We start from the raw sequence: 19,366 nt of genomic DNA, 5'->3' as shown, positions 1-19,366 counted from the left end.
GTTTCGTTTTTTTAAGTTTGTTTTTTTTTTAGTCCAAAGAATAGGACTTTATTTAGGTTTAAAGAACAATCAGTAATTTTTGTATCATAAAATCCATCCCTTTTCAGTAATTCCCACCATTTTTAATAAGCTTACATACAGAGTTACACGACCATCACCACAATCCTGTTTTCCACCACTCCCAGCACCCCCAAAAGGGCCCCTTCAGACTGTTGGCCACCAATCCTCTTTCCCACCCTCAGCCCTAGGCAACACCAACCTACTTCCTGTCTCTAAAGATCTGCCTTTTATTGGTGTTTCATATAAATGGAATGATACAATACGTGGCTGCTTTTACTAAGCAGGATGTTTTTGAGTTTCCTTCATGTATAGCATGTATGCCTATTTCCTTCCTTTTTATTGCTGAATAGTATTCCTATTCCTCGGAAACAAACATACCACCACCACCTGGAAGCCCAGTGCTGTAGTGGTTTTACAGTGGTCCTTTCCATCTGAAATGAGCCAATATTGAACCAGGTGAGGGAGGGTTAATTTCATTCCCCTTTACTATCGAAATGCCTTTTGGAGAAAAAGAGGCTGCCTTAAAGATTTAATCCCTCTCATGGTAGAAAGAGCTACCCTTTTCTTAGAAACCCATCTTCTAGCCACTGCCACTGATACTTTCCTTGGGAGGAATTTTAAGCCTTCAGGACAGTTAAAGCTGTCTTTATCTTGTTTGTTGAGCATCCTCAGTCAGGTTTGGATAACCTCCTCCAATTAGGCTGGGCAAATTGTCATGATGCTGTTTTATCTATTTAGGAAGAGTTCACATCTTGGAAAAAGGCTACCACTCCACAGCTCAGCAGGCAGTACGCACGTGGCTGAAAGGTGCATGCTATTCAGAACTCCTACAGGGCACAGCCCTCCTCTGATGTAATGTCACTGAACCATTTGGCAGAGTCAGAACTATGCAACTATTTTCATGACTGATCCTGAGTCTGTGACTACAAAAAAATAAAGGAAATACCTCATTGGGTTTCATGGGTTATTTACCCAGAGATACATCTTAATTATTTTGTTTTGAAACATTTAAGAGAAGTCTTTATTTTTCTGTTTTGAAAGGCCAACCACAGAGAGTGGGGGAATGGAGATGAGATTTCTTATTCTCAGTTAGTTTGTACCTCATGCTTACCTTAAGTATACTGAGGGGGAAGAAAAAGATCTGAACTTAAGAGGTAATTGTTTCTGCTGTAGAAATATCTGAAGAGGGAAAGTCAAATCTGTGTACTTTTGACTTAAAAAGACAAATTGTTAACATTATAGTTTTATATTCAACTGAGTAATATCTCAGGGTTTTGTACTCCCAGGATGGCTGGTTTAATCCAGCTTTTTAAGAGTATTTGATTTTCAAAGTTTAGACTAACTCCCTGTAGAGCAGAGGAGTCCTAACTGGGCTGCACAATGCAATCACCTGGGGAGCTTTAAAAAGTACTAAAGCCTGGGCCCCACCCCAGAGAGTCTAATTGATTTGAGCCAGGGCCAGGGCCTGAGGAGTTTTTAAAGTTCTCCAGGTGATTCTAATGTACTGCTCAGAGCGCATAATACTTAGGTCAATGTTAGAGGTTAAGTTACTAGTTCTAATTTTTCATTCTTCTTTCATTATCTTTTCATTACAGTTGAGTTCAGTTGCTCAGTCATGTTTGGCTCTTTGCGACCTCAGCACGCCAGGCCTCCCTGTCCATCACCAACTCCTGCAGTTTACTCAAACTCATGTTCACTGAGTCAGTGATGCCATCCGACCATCTCATCCTCTGTCGTCCCCTTCTCCTCCTCCCTTCAGTCCTTCCCAGTATCAGGGTCTTTTCCAATGACTCAGCTCTTTGCATCAGGTGGCCAAAGTATTGGAGTTTTAGCTTCAGCATCAGTCCTTCCAATGAATATTAAGGACTGATTTCCTTTAGGATAGACTGGTTGGATCTCATTACAATTCCACCTTAAATGTGCCTGCTGTGTTTCCCTAATAAAACATGAAAGCATCTTCTGGCCTGATGGTTGTTTGAAAACAACCCTTAACAGAAAGGTTGAAAACTCATTTTCAAAAGCAGTTTTTCCTGCATATGCTGTCTGATCACAGAATGGGTTGGCATTGAGAAGGGAGTGGGCTGCCTCAGAAACTGATATCCTAGGTGGCATCTTCAGGCTTTAGGATGCTGCTGAAGATGAGCATCAGATGGATCTCTGAGTGGATTTGGCTCATTGTCTACATAGATAACCTCTAGGTTATAGGTCTGCTCTGTTTTGTTTTTACCTAAGTATGAATCTGCTCTTACCCTGAAGTTTTTATGTTCTTGTTGGTATTTTGTTTTCATTTTTAAAAGGGATATCAGTCAGTCCTGACCAACACCCTATACATTTAGGCTTTTGAACAGCTTTAGGTTTATAGAAAAATTGATAAGATAGTAGAGTTCCTATATGCCACACCCTAACAGTTTCTCCTGTTATTAACATCTAACATCAGTATGGTACAGCTGTCACAATTCCTGAACCAATGCTAATGCATTAACATTAATTGAAATCGCTGTTTTACACAGATTTCCTTAGTTTTTATCTAATGTCCTTTTTCTCTTCCAGGATCCTATCCAGGATACCACCTTGCATTTAGTCAGCTTGTCTTCTTAGACTGCTCTGCGCTGTGACACTTTCTCAGTGTTCTTTATTTTGATGACCTCTATGACCTCGACATCTTTGAAAAGTACTGGTCAGGTATTTTGTACAGTGTTCCTCAGTTGGGATTTGTCTGATGTGTTTCTCACCATTAGACTGGGGTTATGTGTTTCAGAAAGGAGGACCACAGGGGTAACATAATACATCACATCATATCAAGGTTACATAGTATCAGCATGACTTATCACTGTTGATGTTGACCTTGGTCATCTGGCTGAGGCAGTGTTTGTCAGGTTTCTGTATGGTAAAGCTACTCTTTTGTTCCCCCTTTCCATATTGTCCTCTTCGGGAGGATGTGTATCCTTAAGTAGTAAGGAGTCATCAGCCTCCTTGAGGGCCGAGTAGCTCCATCAATTATTGGGAATTTTCCTGCAAGGGAGATTTGTCTCTTCTCCCCGTTTTATTTCTATCCTGCTTTCTTTTTAATTTGTGTCATTTTATGTCTAAAAGGCTGTAAGCTCCTTAAAGGCAGTGACCATTCCTTATGCTCCTCTATGTCCCCAACTACTTGCATGGTGCTTTGTAGCCCTGACTAGATGCTCAGTCACCAGGGTAGAAGACGGTCCATAACTTCCAGTCCTGGGAATTTTCTGCTGATGCCTTATCCTTCTTTTTTACAGCACAGTTTGGGCCAGAAAGTTGCATATTTGGTTCTCAGCAAGAGTGTAACCAAAATGCTGAAATAATTGTCATCCTGACAGTGTATCAAGCTCTTCATACATATTACTGTAGAATCTTTGTAACATGCCTGCAAGGTGGGTATCATCCTAATTTCATAAATGAAGATACTAATGCCCAGGTTTATTAGAAGCCATGTACCAAGTCACACAGGTAGAAAGCAGAACCCATCTGGGTTTCTAAAGCCCTTGTCCTTAACCACCAGATTATATTGTCTTTTCCCTCACAATAGCCAAGTAAAGCCACATGGAAAGGTTTGAATAAATGCTAGAAAATGAGGGAAATGACAAGGGCTCTAAGAATATGGAAAAAGATGAAATAAATCCATCAGGGAGAAGTGCCTGGTAATATCTTCCAGGAACGTATGGCCCTTGAAATCTGCTATAAAATTAGTACATCCTCAAGAGAAACACAATATTCATAGGTTAGCATAACAGGATAATTTGAAAATATTATTATGCATTTCAAATACAACACAAAAGATTCTGCTCATATTATTAACATTCAGCTCAAATAATAATTTCTAAAATACATTTTTATGAAGAAAAATCCTGATGAGATTCAGTTAGCTTGTAAGGTAGATGGGCATTAGTGCTGATCCCAAACTTTGCTCCAGAGGTCCGCTCTAGAAATGATTTTTATAATATACATATTGTGGGACTGTTTATTCTCCTCCTCCCCAGGAGATGTGGTTGGTTAATGGTATGGTAGTCAAATGACAGTGACAGTAGTGGTTATTTGAAGTCATTGATCCAGTACGCTTTGTTGAATAATTAGGATCTGAAAGAAAATGTTTATACTCATGATTCTGGGGCATTTTATATTAATGTTGAAATGTGAAGCTTGCATAACATTTTCTGTTGGAACAAAGAGTATAAGCTGGATATAAAATGTTTTCAAATAATTATGTATAGCAAAGGCCAATTCCTTCAACACATTAATTTTTTAAAGGTAAGAGGTGAGAAATAGCTCTTTGAAATATGATAGATAAGTTGAAGTATTTAATAAGGCTTAACTCCATCCCTAGTTTTTCCAGTTTTAATGTTCTTCTACAGTAGTATTTTCCTATTACATTTATAGTTGTTGAAGACATTTTCACATTTCACATAAGATATCATTTTTGGTGTAATTTTGAATAAAAAGAACATGCTTCTGGGAAAACTATAAGATGCAGGCCTATTTTGGAGATGTGTGCATCAATGACATGTTTTTACTAATTCTGAGGGGTACATTTTTATAATGACTCATATAAACATTTATAAATCCTGTAGAATGGAAGCAGGGGACACTTAAAAAACAGAGTAGTAACTAAATTTATCTTTGAGTTTCCTGGAAGGCTAGAACAACAACAACAAAAAAAGGCAGGAAATTCATTATACTATTTATTGAATGATTAAAAAGATTTATACCACCTTAAAAGAAAAACTTTTTCTGAAAATGAGTTATAAAAAACCTTTTGATTTGTAACATGTGTGAAGAGCTCCCTTGGAGAAGGAAATGGCAACCCGCTCCAGTATTCTTGCCTGGAGAATCCTGTGGACGGAGGAGCCTGGTGGGCTGCTGTCCATAGGGTCTTACAGAGTCGGACACGACTGAAGCGACTTAGCATGCATGCATGCATTGGAGAAGGAAATGGCAACCCACTCCAGTCTTCTTGCCTGGAGAATCCCAGGGACGGGGGAGCCTGGTGGGCTGCCGTCTATGGGGTCGCAGAGAGTCGGACACGACTGAAGCGACTTAGCAGCAGCAGCATAAAGAGCTCCAGGAAATGTAAAGTGCGTTGTCTTCAACAACAATTTTAAAGAAGGCAGAAACATTTTCATTTGGTTTTTAAAGTATCCCCCTGCAATGCGGGAGACTGGGGCTTGATTCCCAGGTTGAGATCCCATGAAGAAGGAAATGGCAACCCGGTCCAGTATTCTTGCCTAGAGAATTCCGTCGACAGAGGAGCCTGGCAGGCTACACTACATGGCATCACAGAGTTGGACATAACTGAGCAACTAACACATTTATGTTACATCTTATTAAGGGCTTACCAAGTGGTGTTATTGGTAAAGAACTTGCCTGCCAATGTAGGAGACATAGAGATACAGGATGGATATCTGAGTCTGGAAAATCCCCTGGAGGAGGGCATGGCAACCCACTCCAGTATTCTTGCCTAGAGAATCCCATAGACAGAGAAGACTGGTGGGCTACAGTCCATGGGGTCACAAAGAGTTGGACACAACTGAGCAACTAACACTTTTTTCACTTTCAACCTTTGAAAGAAGAAAGCTTGAGTGAAGATTTGTCCAATATCTTTAGAAATTTTAAAATTGAAATTATTTAAATTGTTTAACCAACATTGCACTATAAGAACATCTTTAATAGGAGTACTGTGCCAAATATGGCAGTAAGATTTACCGAGCTTTATATCACCCTGAAAAGTCACAGTCATTTGAAATTTAATTGGTCCTGAAAATCATTTTCATGGATAGCAGAAGACAGGCATGAATTTCAATTGTTTTTAGGTTGAGTTATTGAAGATCAATAGTTTCTTAATTGTAATAGAAGCTGTTACTTGACTAATGCTAATCTGAATTATGCACCAGACCCAAGAATTGCATTTGGGGTTTTAGTTTTCTTCCTTAAAAAAAAAAAATTGTTATAAAAACTTCCAAACATATGCAAAAAGTGGATAAAACAATACAGTAAATTCTTTTTCCTATTGCCCAGTTTTAACAATGATCAATTTATGACCCTTTTTTTTTCTTTTATGTCCTTACCCCTGATTATTTTGAAAAAAATCTAAGACATCTGAATCTTGAATCTCTAAAGATACTTCTCTAAGGACTTTTAAAATATAAATTTAATCATTACCTAAAAATAATTAATTCTTTAATATCATAACCACAGGGTTATATTCAGTTTTCTCACAAGTTTTATATTTAAGTGGATCATTTGCTGAATGAAGGTCAAAATAAGATTTATACGTTATAATTGTTTGATATTGAGTCTCTTCTGATACTTAGGTTTTCTATCTTTCTTTTAAAATTTTCGTTCGTTATCTGTTTGCTTTTTATTGAAAAATCAAATCATTTTCCCTAGCTTTCCTCGTGGTTTGTATTTTGCCGATTGTACCTCCATGGTGTCATTAAGCATGTTCTGGTGCTCCTTCATTTCTTATACATTTAGGAATTATTAGCTCTAGTCTTGGTCCAGTCAGGTCATTTTGTTGTTCTTGTGGTACATGTTTGTGTGATACTTATCCATGGCAGTTTCAGTTTGTACTTTACACCAAGAGAATCAGATTAAATTTATATAAATCAATGATTGCCAAACTTATCTACCCATAGAACTCTTTAAAAAATAAAATCTCTTAGGACTTCAATGATTATATTTAATAAACAGTGGGCACATGGGCAAGAGTATCATTTAGATTCTCTGCTGCTGCTAAGTCACTTTAGTCGTGTCTGACTCTGTGCGACCCCATGGACCGCAGCCCACCAGGCTCCTCCGTCCATGGGATTCTCCAGGCAAGAGTACTAGAGTGTGTTGCCACCGCCCTCTCCTTAGATTCTCTAGGACAAGCATTTTGTACTTTATTTTAAAAATATATTTATTTGTTTTCATTTGTTTATTTGCCTACAGTGGGTCTTAGTTGCTGCATGGGGAATCTTTTAGTTGTGGCAATGGTGTGTGAATGCTTTAGTTACAGCATGTGGGATCTAGTTCTTTGACCAGGGATTGAACTCAGGCCTCCTGCATTGGGAGCATGGAGTCTTAGCCGCTAGACCATGAGGAAAGCCCCACAGTTTGTACTTGAAAGTGTCAGAAGTAAAATGTTTTCATTTGTGATTTCATCAGCCATTAGGTAGCCATTGTCTTAATTTATTAATTGATTGGAGCTTACAAAATGATACTTTTTTTTAAGAACTTTGTTTCTGAATCAATGTTTTATTATTTTCGGCCGCGCTGCGTCTTCATTGCTGCACTGGGCTTCCTCTGCTTGCAGTGAGCAGGGTCATTCTCTGCCCTGGTGTGTGGGCTTCTTGTTGCGGAGGCTTCTCTCGTTGCGGAGGCTTCTCTCGTTGCGGAGCATAGGCTCAGTAGCTGCAATGCGTGGCTTTCGTTGCTCTGCAGCACGTAAGGTCTTCCCTGACCAGGGATTAGACCTGTATCCCCTGCACTGGCAAGTGAATTCCCAAATATTGGACCACCAGGGGAGTCCTGGTGACACTCAATTTTAACGTTTCTTCTTTATTTATTATCTGGAGTACTTCTAAGAAAAAGTAACCTCTCTCTCTCTTTTTAACCCTGAGATGCAGATCTTATGGGGAAAGCAGGATAAATGCTTCATTTTTAACCTTTATTTTCCAGTTCAAAATAATGGGATTGACAGAGACTGAGGGAAGAAGGAATGGGGAGTTAGAGTTTCAATTTGGGAAGGTGAGGAAGTTCTGGAGATGGATGGTGCTGATGGTTGTTCAACAGTGTGATGTACTTAATGCCACTGAACTGTACATTTTAAAATGTTTAAGTGGTACATTTCATGTTATGTGTATTTCACTGTAATACATTAAAAAGAACAACAGCAACAAAAGTTGGTTTTCATTCACTTTCCAAAAGTGGCCGTTTGTTTATTCTTGCCTTTTTAAAGTGTTGTTAAGAACTCATGAATGTTCGCATATTTGATGTGTTTCAGTCTTTGTGTAGTTGTCCTAGTTTCATCTTCAAACTGGCCCATTTGTGATCTGTGATACCTTTTCTGGTTTACTCCTGAGTCCTTTTGACATTGATTCTAGTAGTCTTTGATAACAGCTTCATCCTCTTTTGTATAACAAGATGTTTCTGGCTCATCATGAAAATTTCCTGCCCAGCTTATAGAATTAGCTAGTTCACCAAGGAACTCTGATTCATTTTAATAGGAAATGGTATTTAGAGATTGTAATGCAGGTGCTAAACATGCCCATTGATACTGAGTTGGTCTTTGTTTACAGGCCTTTTTTAGTGGACAAAGATAGAGATTTTTTTTTTTTTCTCTTAACTACATCATTGGTTCATGTGGGTACTTCCAATTCCAACTCAGAACTATAGAGTGTTTACTTTAACTTGTTAATTTTTACCTCCTTTTTTCAAATATATTTAAAAATCTCAGTTCTCTCAAGAAATCATTTGATAGCCTTATGGGGATTCCCTTATATAAGACTCTATGTTTTACTTCTGCTGCCTTTAGAAATCTCCCTTTATCAACTTATGCCATTTTAATTATGATATGTCTGGGTGTGGGTCTGTTTGGGCTTCATTGAGTTAGCAAGCCCCTTCACCACAACAAGGTGTAATCCATGAAGGGGATTTTCAGTCATAATTTTTTAAAATACAATTTCAATCCCTTTCTTCCTCCTCCTTCTGGAACCTCTATAATGTGAATATTGAAATGCCTAGTGTTATTCCAGAGATCTCTTAGATTGCTCATTTTAAAAAAATTTTCTGTTGTGATTGAGTGGTTTTCATTATTCTATCTTCTAGATCACTTAAGTGTTCTTCTGTATCAGTCTGCTCTCCATTCTTTCTATTGTGTTTTTTATTTTAGCTATCAAAACTACTATGTATCAATAGATAAACAACAAGGATATATGGTATAGCACAGGGAATTATAGCCATTATCTTGTAATAACTTTTAATGGAGTGTTATCTGTAACCGTACTGAATCACTATGCTGAACACCTGAAACTAATATAATACTGTAAATCAACTATATTTCAATTTAAAAACTCAATTCTCAGTGATACTATTTGAATTACTAATTTGGTATATCTCACAGTACCTGAAAGCAGTTTCTAAATACTTAAAATATACAACTTATTTTTTTTTTTTTGACTGGTGCTGTCATTATCTCAGCCACTATGGAAGTTTTGAATAAGTTGTGAACAAACAAAAACCCAGCAAAAACTGCATGGCAAATAAAGCTATATGTAATATTTAGTTTAAAGGAGATCAACAAGTCTAATAAATTGATAGAAGCAGATGTCTACTCAATTTATGTTAGCATTGCCTATTTCTGTGGCTTGTAAGAACTGCAAATGACTGTAAAGAGATGAAATGCAGAGAGTGCTGAGTATTAAGTTTGTTAAGTCAGCCTTTCTGAATTGGAGTTTTAAGATATGATTTGACTATTTTCTCAGTTCCGTCATGGATGGTACAGAGGAAGTTCCTGTCTAGATGCAAAGGAGAGAAGTCAGTTCTTTGAATACAATGGATGCCTTAGGTTATTAGGGCTTGGGAATGGATTGGGAAGGGCTACTTTAGATTATTCTAGGAAATTTGAATCCCTTGGCAGAAGTTGCTTAGAATTTCATGCGTGCTAAGTTGCTTCAGTCGTGTCTGACTCTTTGGAACCCATGGACTGTAGCCCACCAGGCTCCTCTCCATGGGATTCTCTAGGCAAAAATACTGGAGTGGGTTGCCATGCCCTCCTCCAGGGGATCTTCCTGACCCAGGGATTGAACCTGTGTCTCCTGTAGCTCCTGCATTGCAGGCAGATTCTTTACTGCTGAACCACCAGTGAAGCCCTGTTTAAGATGAAAGGGACATTTGTTAGCCTAACTTATTCCTACAAAGGCTAAAGAAATTTCTGATCTGTTCCTGTTTGTTCTTTTGAAGCAACAAGTTTTTCCCTTTGTTCAGAGATTTGTTTTGGATTGTGGCATAATTGGGATGATGATTTCTGTACTGGATGATGTTTGTTTGCTTGGGCCTGCTAGTTGCTGAGTTTAAATAATTCAACTGTGAAGTGTTAATCACACATAACTGTATTTGACAGACTGGAATTTTGCTGTTTGGCGTTTGCTTGTGTTTTTTTCATGGACTTCGTTTTTTCAGTCGTTTTGGTAGTAGAGCTGTTTTTCTTTTTTAATTTAAAATTTTAAAAATTTGTTTTGGTGTTTCCACTTTTGCTTCCCTCGTGATGGGGATGAAGAAGATGGACACGATCTCCTCAGACATGAAAACATGTTGCCTCAGACATTAAATAAGATTTAGACTTTAAATGTACTCAGAAAATAAACATGTGAGAAATACTGTGCTTTCTTTCACCTCCCCTTTGAGAAGTAACTTTTTCTAGGTACAGTAGCTCTTTAAGACTCTGGAGCCCTGTCTGGAACACAGAGTGGTGGAACTGATACATTAGAGAATATCTACTACCTACATTTTAGTACCTAAAAATTTCCTCATTTTACAAATTAGGAAGCAGGCCAGGAGAAGCCGACTGAGATACCTGAGACCGGATAACCAGTTACTGATAAGTGTGTTAGTCACTCAACTGTGTCCGACTCTGCAGCCCTATGGACCCGCCAGGCTCCTCTGTCTGTGGAATTCTCCAGGCAAGAATACTGAAGGAGATTGCCATCTCTTTCTCTCAACCCAGGGATCGAACCTGGGTCTCTTGCATTTCAGGCAGATTCTTTACTGTCTGAGCTTCTGTCAGCTCCCTGTCCTTCACCATCTCCCAAAGTTTGCTCAAATTCACGTCCATCAGGTCAGTGATGCCGTCCAGTCATCTTGTCCTCTTTCATCCGCTTCTCCTCCTGCCTTCAATCTTTCCCAGCATCAGGGTTCAAGAGCATCAGTTCTTCAGGGCTCAGCCTTCTCTGTGGTCCAACTCTCATAACCTTTGTAGTGCTTCTCTTTCATGTCTGCTGTGCACATAGCTATATATGTGCTATATAACTTGTAGAACGCTCTTCTGCACAGCTATGTGGTAGATATAAGATCCACCCAGGAGAACTAACCCCAAATGGTTATTTTGATGAATAATCCTTGAGCTCATGGAAACAGTGGGGTTTCAGTTAGAATTCAGAAGAGATGCATGATAGTGTGCAGAGTGTAAATAACATCATTTTAATGATTTAAAGTACTTTCACATCAATTATTTCTTTATCCTTTCTCCAGTCCTATGAAATACAAGGACAAGCATGAGTGTCTGTACGTGGCAGGTAAGAAAAATGCAGAACTAAGAAATTGTGCTGTATACAGGATACATAAGAATGCAGAATGGCAGAGACTCTGATCTGCCCATCAGAAATCTCTGCTGAGAGGTTAGTTATCTAGACTTAGTCCATGTTCCTTTACTGGTTTTGATTTCTCTGGTGGTTTTATGAAATCACGTGATGCTGACTGTACTGTAATAGAAAGGAAAGGACTGACACTTCTAACACGTGTTGGTTACTTTAACTCTTCTGCTCATCCCCTTCTCAGAGTCTGCTGACATAGCTCCTCCCAAGTGTGCAGCAGAACTAACCTGGTGATCATGCCCTCCCCAACCATCACTCTTACTCCAAAGACAGATCAGTTCAGTTTAGTCGTGTCCGACTCTTTGTGACCCCATGAATCGCAGCACGCCAGGCCTTCCTGTCCATCACCATCTCCCGGAGTTCACTCAGACTCACGTCTATCGAGTTGGTGATGCCATCCAGCTATCTCATCCTCTGTCATCCCCTTTTCCTCCTGCTCCCAATCCCTCCCAGCATCAGATACCTGACCCTAAATGTAGAAGCAGCTCTTGAATAAGGACTACATAAAACCAAGGCTGACCCATGAACAAACTGACCCAGGAAAGCTGATTGTGGCAGAGAGGAGACTAAAGCTAGTCAACATTCACTTACTGGTCAAGTGAATCCAGTCCCTTTTGAGGCCCGCTTTAATTGCTGGCTGGGAAATACTTGGTTTTCATCCAATAAATTCCTTTTTTTGACTTACATATCTTGAGTGGATCTCAATACCTTACAGTCAAATGAGCCCTTCAGGCCCAGGCAAATGCATTATTTAGGCAAAAGGATATCACCTTAAGAGGTTGGTTCTGGGACTTTTACTTTCTTTCTAAGTAGAGACCACGTTTTTGTCAGTGCTTCTGCCTTTCCAGTGGTGTTGACTGAGTGTTCATGGATTTCCTGTGGAAAAGCAAGGAGAGGAGCTTTCATTGTTAAAAACCGCTTCCCAGTTCTAGGAAAGTTTTATCCTTCATTTTCTCCATTTGATTTCAGATTTGTAGGAATTGGAGGATTACAGTCTGGGATTTCTGTTGGGCAGATCAGAGTCCCTGCCAGCTCCTTGCCTGCTCCTGAAAGTGAAAGTGTTAGTCACTCAGTCATGTCCTACCCTTTGTGACTGTAGGGACTGTAGCCCACCAGGGGAGACCTAGGGATCTCCGGGGAGATCCCCGAGTCAGGGATTGAATCCATGTCATCTGCATTGACAGAAGGATTCTTTACTGTCTCAGCCACCATGGAAGCCCCAAAAGTCTTTGTTGAATTTGTTACAGTGTTGCTTCTGTTTTATGTTTTGGATTTTTGGCCATGAGACATGTGAGGTCTTAGCTCCCTGACCAGGGGTGGAACCTATACCCCCTGCATTGGAAGGCCAAGTCTTAACCATTAGACCCCCAGGGAAGTCCTTATCTACTGGTACTCCCTGCCATTTGTGACCCCATGAACTGTGTAGCCTGCCAGGCTCCTCTGTGTATGGAATTCTCCAGGCAAGAATACTGGTATAGGTACCCATTCCCTTCTCCAGGGGATCTTCCCGACTCGGGAATCGGACCTGGGTCTCCCACATTGTGGGCAGATTCTTTACCATCTGAGCCACAAGGGAAGCCCTGGGCTTATTAGGATCCTGCTGCTAAGTCGCTTCAGTCGTGTCCAACTCTGCGCGACCCCATGGACTGCAGCCTACCAGGCTCCTCCGTCCATGGGATTTTCCAGGCAAGAGTACTGGAGTGGGGTACCATTGCCTTCTCTGTATTAGGATCCTAGAAACCTCAGAATCCAATATTTCTTCATAGGTACTTTTTTTTTCCTTAAAAACAAAACTCCTTGGAATACATTGTCATCCACTAAGCATGTATTGTGTTAATGTAGTGGACATCCTGGTTGTCTTTGTGACATTCATGACATCTTTCCCCACTATGTGACACCTCTCCACTCAGCCTGCCCGCTCCTGCACAACAGGACATGGCATTGACCTGGTCACAATGGCTAGTTCAAGGGCCTCCAAAGCTGAGGACTCTCGTTCATTGTGAGAAGTCACTTTCTCTCTTCCCTGGATGTGAAAGAGAAAGTATGTTGCCTTGGTAGCTGCTAGTAGGCTTAATACAGCAGTGGGGGCAGCCAGCCTGCAGGAGAGGCCTCCCGTGGAGGTGAGCAGAACCAGGAGAACTGCAGAGAAGTCGAGCTGGACCTTACATAAACAATGCCTGATGCTGGCGTTTCCTATGGACCTTTCAGTTACATGTACCAGTGAATCCCCATGAGCATTTAACCAGTTCGAGTTCAGTTTTCTGTTATTTTCATCAAAAAACATTCTGTTAGGTACAGAGCTGTTAAATTCAATTATTTCTTTCAAACTTTTGGATTTCTGATTTCAGATTCAAATATTAGCACCTTCATTGTGCTGACAACAGCAGTAGGAATACTCCCCATATTAACATCTGCCCTCACAGCAGTCTTTTGAAATAGGTACTGGTGTTATTGAATTTCCACTTTTCAGGTGAAGATGGGTTCTGGGAGAATGTGTTATTGTTGTTCAGTTGCTCAGTCGTGTCTGACTTTTTGTGACCCCATGAACTGCAGCGTACCAGGCTTCCCTGTCAGTCACATCTCCTGAAGTTTGCTCAAATTCATGTCCTTTGAGATGGTGAGCCATCCAAACATCTCATCCTCTGCTGCCCACTTCTCATCTTGCCCTCAATCTTTCCGAGCATCAGGGTCTTTTCCAGTGGTTCAGCTCTTCATATCAGGTGGCCACAGTATTGGAGCTTCAGCTTCAGGGTTGGTTTCCTTTAGAATTGACTGGTTTGATCTCATTGCTCTCCAAGGGACTCTCAAGAGTCTTCTCTAGCACCACAGTTTGAAAACGTCAATTCTTCAGTGATCAGCCTTCTTTTGGTCCAACTGTCACATCTGTACAGGACTACTGGAAAAATCATAGCTTTGACTATATGGACCTTTGTCGGCAAAATGATATCTCTGCTTTTTAATACACTGTCTAGGTTTGTCATAGCTTTTCTTCCAAGGAACAAGTGTCTTTTAATTTCATGACTGTAGTCGTCATCCACAGCGATTTTGGAGCCCAAGGAAAGAAAGTCTGTCACTGTTTCCATTTTTTCCCCATCTATTTGCCCTGAAGTGATGGGATCAGATGCCATGACTTAGTTTTTTGAATGTTGAGTTTTAGCCAGCTTTTTCACTCTCCTCTTTCACCTTCACCTCTTCACTCTTTAGTTCCTCTTTGCTTTCTGCCTTTAGAGTGGTGTCATCTGCATATGTGAAGTTATTGATATTTCTCCCAGCTATCTTGATTCCAGCTTGTGAGTCACCCAGCCTGGCATTTTGCATGATGTACTCTGAGTATAAGTTAAATAAGCAGGGTGACAATATACAGCCTTGACGTACTCCTTTCCCAATTTAGAACCAGTCCGTTTCTCCATGTCTGGTTCTAACTCTTGCTTCTTGACCTGCATACAGGTTTCTCAGAAGGTAGGTAAGGTGATCTGGTATTCCCATCTATCTAAGAATTTTCCACAATTTGCTGTGATCCACACAGCTTCCCTCATAGCTCAGTTGGTAAAGAATCCAACTGCAATGAATGAGACCCCGGTTCGATTCGTGGGTCAGGAAGATCCCCTGGAGAAGGGATAGACTACACATTCCAGTATTCTTGGGCTTCCCTTGTAGCTCAGCTGGTAAAGAATCCGCCTGCAATGTGGAAGACCTGGGTTCGATCCCTGGGTTGGGAAAATCCTTTGGAGAAGGGAAAGGCTACCCACTCCAGTATTCTGGCCTGGAGAATTCCATGGATTATATAGTCCATGGGGTCACAAAGATTTGGATGCAACTGAGTGACTTACACTTTCACTTCACTTTCAGACAGTCAAAGGCTTTAGTGTAGTCAATGAAGCAGAAGTAGACATTTGTCTGAAGTTTCCTGGCTTTTTCTATGATCCGAGAGATGTTGGCAATTTGATCTCTGGTTCTTCTGCCTTTCTAAACCCAGCATGTATCTGGAAGTTCTTGGTTCACATACTGTTGAAGCCTAGTTTGAAGTATTTTGAGCATTACCTTGGTAGCATGTGAAAAGAGCACAGTTGTATGGTAATTTGAACATTCTTTGCTATTGCCCTTCTTTGGAATTGAATGAAAACTGACCTTTTCCAGGCCTGTGGCCACTGCTGAGTTTTCCAAATTTGCTGGCATATTGAATGCAGCACTTTCACAGCATCATCTTTTAGGATTTGAAATAACTCAACTGGAATTCCATCAGCCCCACTAGCTTTGTTCATAGTATTGCTTCCTAAGGCCCAGTTGACTTCACACTCCAGGATGGCTGGCTCTAGGTGAATGATCACACCATCGTGGTTATCTGGGTCATTAAGACCTTTTTTGTACAGTTCTTCTGTGTATTCTTGCCACCAGTTCTTAATATCTTATGTTTCTGTTAGGTCCATATTATTTCGGTCCTTTATTGTGCTCATCTTTGCATGAGATGTTCCCTTGGTATCTCTAATTTTCTTGAAGAGATACCTAGTCTTTTCCATTTTATTGTTTTCCTCTATTTATTGGCATTGGTCACTTAGGAAAGCTTTCTTATCTCTCCTTGCTATTTTTTGGAATTCAGCATTCATTTGGGTATATCTTTCCTTTTCTCCTTTGCCTTTCACTTATTTTCTCAGTTTTTTGTAAAGCCCCCTTGCATTTTGCCTCATTGCATTGCTTTTTCTTAGGGATGGTTTTGGTCACTGTCTCCTATACAGTGTTATGAACCTCCATCCATAGTTCTTCAGGCACTCTTGTCTATCACATCTAATCCCTTGAATCTGTTTGTCACTTCCACTGTATAATCATAAGGGATTTGATTTAGGTCATACCTGAATGGCCTAGTGGTTTTCTCTACTTTCTTGAATTTAAGTCTGAATTTTGCAATAAGGAGATCATGATCTGAGCCATAGTCAGCTCCCATTCTTGTTTTTGCTGACTGTATAGAGCTTCTCCATCTTTAGCTGCAAAGAATATAATCAGTCTGATTTCAGTATTGACCAGCTAGTGATGTCCGTGTGTAGAGTCTTCTCTTGTGTTGTTGGAAGAGGGTGTTTGCTTTGACCAGTGTGTCCTTTTGGCAAAACTCTGTTAGCCTTTGCCCTGCTCATTTCATACTCTAAGACCATACTTGTCTATTACTCCAAATATCTCTTGACTTCCTACTTTGCATTCCAGTCCTGTGACTTTTCTAAAGACACAAAATCTGTAAGTGGTAGTAGAGTCTGAATTGGAGCCTCTTGCAAATACCATATCATATCTATTTTTTATAGAAAAGATATTGGAGCTCCAAACATTCAGCTTTGTAGGCACCTGGCCATAATCACCCATGTTTATGAAATACTTTTTCATTTTCCCAAAGCCCATTGGAACCTATGTTACCACTATGTTGACAAATATCAACAGTCAACAGGTATCAACAGTCAATAAGTATCAACAGGTTCTGACTAATGAAGAGTCCAGACGCAGATACTCTCTAGGAAATGAGTCAAGGTATTTTTATCTAAAGGATTCAGATGAAACAGAGTGCTCTCAGGATACACAGTAGAGGTGTCAACAATATTCTTCAGTGACAGACACAATGTATAAGCCTCTGGACCTTCCAAAGAGGGCTGGAGCATCATTGTATATGATTGAGTCTGAATGAGGGTTACCCTGGGACTTGTGGGAAGTGTCACTTAGCAACGGCAAGTGACATCTACCCCACCAGCAAGCCCAGCTGCATCTTTATGATCAGTTCATCCATCCTGGTATTATATGGCCATAGAGACATAATATAGAGGCATAATATAGTGTACACGAACATCTTATTTTTCTAGTTTTCAAAATATGGAATACTTCACAATTTCGTGTGTCATCCTTGCCCAGGGGCCAAGAATGACACACAAGAATATATATGTGTGTGTGTGAGAGAGAGATATTTAAGTGAGGGTTTAATATTCTTAAGTAACTACCAAAGGTGGATTACAGCGCATGCTGCTGCTGCTGCTGCTAAGTCGCTTCAGTCATGTTCGACTCTGTGCGACCCCAGAGATGGCAGCCCACCAGGCTCCCCTATCCCTGGGATTCTCCAGGCAAGAACACTAGAGTGGGTTGCCATGTCCTTCTCCAATGCATGAAAGTGAAAAGTGAAAGTGAAGTCACTCAGTCATGTCCGACTCTTAGCGACCCCATGGACTTCAGCCCACTAGGCTCCTCCTTCCATGGGATTTTCCAGGCAAGAGTACTGGAGTGGGGTGAGGGAACATCCCATAAAATGAACTTCCCATTTTAGCATCACAAGCATTTGGAATATGAAATGTCCGGGGATGGATGTTATAAGAAAGGTGAAAAGAAGTTTGCTTAAGAAATTTAAAACTTAAAAATTGATTATTCCCCCAAAGTCCAAATAATTATGGTCCAGGTAACCATCAGGTTAAGACTTCATATGTTCATTTCTTTGATAAGAATCTTCTTCTCTATATAGTCCCAGTTTTAGTCTATGGGCTGCAGGAGTGAGCATCACACTGTCTTTCAACACATTCGCTTTCCCCAGGTTAGCACAGTCTAGTCTAGGATCTTTTCTGATCTTAGAGCTGCAGAGTGACAGCAAAGGTCAATCACTCAGATATCTGTGAGAATCTCGAAAGCACTCAGACCAGCTATGCATCTGTCAGAATGATGATTAAAATTTTGCAGATAGGAGAATTAAACAGGTTAAATGACAGGGCTTAAAACCATTTGGCCTCCCAAGTACAGGTAGCTGGATAGTAACAGAACTGAATAGAAAACTGAGGTAATTTGCTTTTGTGTTTCATCTTTTCTTAACTAGAATGCGTTAGCTTTTTAATCATAGGAAGTTACCTAAGCAAATTTTATTTTGAGTGAAGCCTAGAATAAAAACCAGGAACATCATTGGAAGGCCAGGCTTGTGTCTTTAAGTATAAAGCCTTAAAGGATTAAGCCTGGATTAGTTTTCAGTAATTAATGTTGAAGAGTTGGTAATGAGACTGTGCACGTGGTTTATTCAGACTGTCTTTTGGGAACCCAGATCAGCTGTGCTATGATGACTGTGATGCTAATAAGAAAAAATGTGGCTTCTTGATCAAGGGAGTGACAGTCAGTCCTTAAGACAATGATGATTTCCCAGTGTGGTGAGGGGTTGCAGAGTCAGGGGGTTTTTCATGGCTTTCTCATGTATGAGTTTTTGATAAAGCAGGTAGTAGTCTCTTCTCATGGTTAATATCCCATTTTGGGACCCTAGTAATAGCCTAAGAAATCCTCTACCACCATAAATTCTAAATGCTCTTGGTTAACTTAACCTTGACAGTTCCTTGGATAGCAAGGGAATCAAACCAGTCAATTCTAAAGGAAATCAACCATGAATATTTATTGGAAGAACTGATGCTGAAGCTCCAATATTTTAGCCACCTGACACAAAGAACTGACTCACTGGAAAAGACCCTGATGCTGGGAAAGACTGAGGGCAAGAGGAGAAGGGTGAGATAGAGGATGAGATGGTTGGATGTCATCATCTACTTCAGTGGACATGAGTCTGAGCAATTGCTGGGAGATAGTGATGGACAGGGAAGCCTGGCAAGCTGTCATCCATAGGGTCACAAAGAGTCAGACATGACTTAGCGACTGAACAACAACAACTTTACCTTATTAGATAGACGAGAATTAGGGACATCTTAGATACAGGCTTCCCTTGTGGCTCAGCTGGTAAAGAATCTGCCTGCAGTGCGGGAGACCTGGATTGGATCCCTAGGTTGGGAATATCCCCTGGAGAAGGGAAAGGCTACCCACTCTAGTATTCTGGCCTGGAGAATTCCATGGACTGTATTGTCCATGGGGTCACAAAGAGTCGAACATTACTGAGTGACTTTCACTTTCATTTTAGATAATGGCTAATTTTACACAGTTCCTATATCTCACTT

At 40.3% G+C, this 19,366-nt stretch overlaps 1 pseudogene; it reads left to right on the top strand.

Moving 5' to 3' along the window:
* Nucleotides 11,334-19,366, top strand: part of LOC102190824 — a 42,529-nt pseudogene continuing 34,496 nt past the window's right edge.

Source organism: Capra hircus, chromosome 21 (genome assembly GCF_001704415.2).
Source record: "Capra hircus breed San Clemente chromosome 21, ASM170441v1, whole genome shotgun sequence".
Classification (NCBI taxonomy): Eukaryota; Metazoa; Chordata; class Mammalia; order Artiodactyla; family Bovidae; genus Capra; species Capra hircus.
Note: the sequence above shows the minus strand (reverse complement) of the source record. Positions and strands in the feature narration are given on the sequence as shown.